Genomic DNA, 3727 nt, shown 5'->3' on the forward strand with positions numbered 1-3727 from the left:
CCTGTGAGGCTGAGTTTCTCCGTGTTTTGCATGGTGCCCAAACCTAATTTGATTCAGCTATGCAGCTTATGTTTCCGCAGGGCTTCTCCACCCTGGATGCCCATTAGAATCACTTTCTGAAGCAATAGCCTCATTCTGGTCCTGCCCCAGACCATTTAAACCAGAACCTCAAATGACTTTGAAGATGCAAAGATGGCTAAGGGCTTTCTTTCCTGTCCCTAAAATAGATTTTTCAAAATTCAGTACCTGAGGTTATAAAGATATGGGAAGAAGTTGGTCAAAATAATGATAATAAGAAATGAAAGTGGACTGTGAAAGCCATGTGTTAGAGGTAGCTGGATAATTGTGAAATCGGATCTGGATTTGGACTCAAAAAATTCAAGCTCTGTCTTTGATGCATATTCATAAGCCACTCTGCCCCCAGCTCACCCTTCCTTGCTGGAATATGGGGCCTTGTGGTAGTGTTAGGATCAAAGGAATGATCTACCTAGAAGTACTTTAAGTGATATGTTTTTAGAGCATTTCACATCTGCTAATTATTTATTTTTACTCTATTTTATTAAGGTTGTCTGGTCTCACTTTACCATACACTATTTGGGTTTACTTTTATCTTGTGTTTTCTCATTTGTTTGAGCTAAGAGAAGGGATTCCAGAACCCGACTGTTTAGGGGCAAATCCCAAACTAGTCATTCATTTGCTCTGGGACCTTCCATTGCATCCTCCTTTAACCTCAGTTTCTTCTTCTGTAAAGTGAACATAAAAATACCTACCTTATGTTTTCATGAGAATTAAGAAAGTAATGATTGTGAAGCTCTGAGCATACTCCTTACATACTGGGGACTCAGGAAGCATTAGTTTTTCTTATTATTAAAAAGAAGTAGTCTTAAAAAATCCAATGAGATCAGGAATGTTATTATAATGGTTGAAAGAACAATTGTATCTCAAGTGACCCATTTTAAAAGTTTTTAAAGTCTTGGGTGATAATTCAATCAGTCTTAGGGTACATTTTATAAACTCCTGCTTCAAAGTCAATTAAATGTCAATATTTGTAAACAACTATTTGAAATTTATTTTTCATTATTGAATTATTGATTTTTCCCTTCACACAGACCACGTGAAAGGAAGCATTTCACACAAATTTCATGTTCTAAAATAAAGTGAGGAATTGCGATTAACAACTTTGTATAATATCAAATTATAAACTTGTACAGATTACAGAAAACTGATTTCCAATCTAGGACTGCATGTTTTAAATTAGCAAAATGATACATTCTTTAAAAAGCTTTTTATTATGGGTATTGCCAAATAATCTATAATTCATAAAGTCAGAGATAACAGTATAATGAACTCACGTGTACCCATCATTTACCTTCAACAACCAATGCTTAGGCATGACGAACACTTGAAAGTGTCATTTAAGAGGTAAAGGAACTCCAAATTGAGTTGACATATTCTTGTGGTTAAAAAATATCCAAATAATACAAAAGTGTGTGAACAGAATACCTATACTTCCAATCATTCATTAATAAACCCTTTAATAAGGATGCTGTATCAGTCAGGGCTTATAGAGTCATACAGTGTCATAATTTAATGAGTGATGAATAAAAATTCTGGTCATACACTCACTGGGGATGGTTCTGACATATCAGTTACTTAGAAAATCTGATCTTTTCAGAGTAAAGCCCTTTAGCTGCCATTCTGTTTTAGATCATTGTAATTCACTTGTTTCTTGATAGATACGGATTGTAAATTTTACAAGTTTCTGTAATTGTTTCCATGGCCACAGAGGGAAGTAAAAACATGCATAAATAGCAAAATAAATGACTACAACTGTATTATGGGATGATTGTATTCTAATGATGCTTTGGGTGAGAGATTACAAATGTGAGAAAAAGAAAGCTCATTATCTCTTGGTTAGGTTCAAGGACACCATCTTTCTGGATGAAAGGTGATTCTGGTATTCACATTTAGCACAGATTCTGAGCTGTACATTGAAGGTTATGGTTTGAATTTTTCCCAAATTAGATACATAGTCATTTCTGTGTGTGAGAGGAAATGGAAATTCAGGTCACATTTCAACCTGAGTTCATTTTTCAAATTGCACCTTCAGAAGCAATGTCTGTATAACCAACTGGTAGATTTAGCCTTCCAGAAAGCCCTCTCACATTGTCCCAACTTCCACAGAAGGTTGTGTTTATTTACCTTAGGCTCTGGGTACATCATAACTTTTTATTTTAGATTTTACAGCTATCTTGAGACTTCTAATACTCTTTTTTTTTTTTTAAAAAAAGGAAGTAGTTAATGTTTTTTAATCTGATTTTTCTAATTAATTTTAGTGCTTTCTAATTAGATTCTATTTTCAATTTTCCAGAAATATTTGATGAGATATCTTTTATACCATCCACAACATTTTTGGTGAATTTTAAAGAACTACCTTAAAGAAGTATTATTAAAAAATATTGTACAAATTAAATTTAGGTTCTATATATACAATATGTTCTAAAGTATTACTGACTGGATTAGTTCAACAATTGGGCCACACAGGATGTTTCATAAAGTTTAGACACTAAAATAACATCTTAAGGCAATAGTAATTTGATTTTTTCCCCTAAATGTGTTGCCATAGATTTTCCTAAATGTTTTACAAACAGTTATTAAAAGCACATTGAGAATCCAAATTCCCTTTGGGTAAAATGTTTTAGTACTTAACTTTCATTTAATTCAAAATTACATATGGTTAGAGTTGCAGAAAAACATCAGAAAATCATAACCAGCTATCACAACATCACATATTTAAATCGATGCGGTGCAGCCTCATCAGAGGCACTTCAAGTCGCCTAATAATAAAAATAAGTAAAAGCACTCAGTATTACTCCTCCTTACACACACACACACACACACACACACACACACACACGACGTTTTAATTTTAAGTTTGTCCCTAAGAATTCGAAGTCTTCCCTGAGATGCTAAAGAGAAATTTCCAGTGACTGGTGGACTTTTGAGATGGGCTCACTGCCAGAGAACAGGAGGGCTCGGTGAAGAATTCTTAAAAGTTGGGGAATGTGAAGATCTATCTGGAGAAAACATTGATTAAGAAATTTGATCTAAGGTCCCAGTTCACAGTCACAAAATCAACTTTGTTTATAGAATGAAAACATTTAGGATTACCTGAATTGGAACTCAGACAATTAAATTTTATAATTTGAAGGATATGCAAATAGGTAATAGACTAACTAGTAATGTATTTGGAACTCACCAAAGAGAGAGTCTATGAAATGAGCCAGCCGGTGGATGAAAAGAGCCGAAGAATAATGTTTATTTCTATTTAATGTTTCCATTCTAATTGTGCCTCTAGGTAACAGGTTTATAAATGGAAAGCCTATCTTTTGTATAGAAGGTAGAATTACTCTTTTAAATAAATTTTAAATCGTAGGAGTTGAAAAATACCTTCAAGAGAATAAATTATCAAAGAAGAATACAGAGAGAATTTGCCAATGCAAAATTATGCTATTTCTGTATCCAAAACTATACGTATAAAAATGCCAATTAAAGTTAGCATGTGTTAAAGTTGGCTTAAAGCAAAGGCTAGCTTAAAATTTTTCTTTTAGGCCTAATTTCAATTTAAAAATGATCTTTGATCTGAATTACAAGTAGACATCTCTCTCTAAATCTCTAAATCTATGAATCTTCCTTGCAATCACTTTTCCAGGGAATAAAAAAGAAT

This window comes from Pteropus medius, unplaced genomic scaffold (genome assembly GCF_902729225.1).
Source record: "Pteropus medius unplaced genomic scaffold, Ma_sr-lr_union100, whole genome shotgun sequence".
Taxonomy (NCBI): Eukaryota; Metazoa; Chordata; class Mammalia; order Chiroptera; family Pteropodidae; genus Pteropus; species Pteropus medius.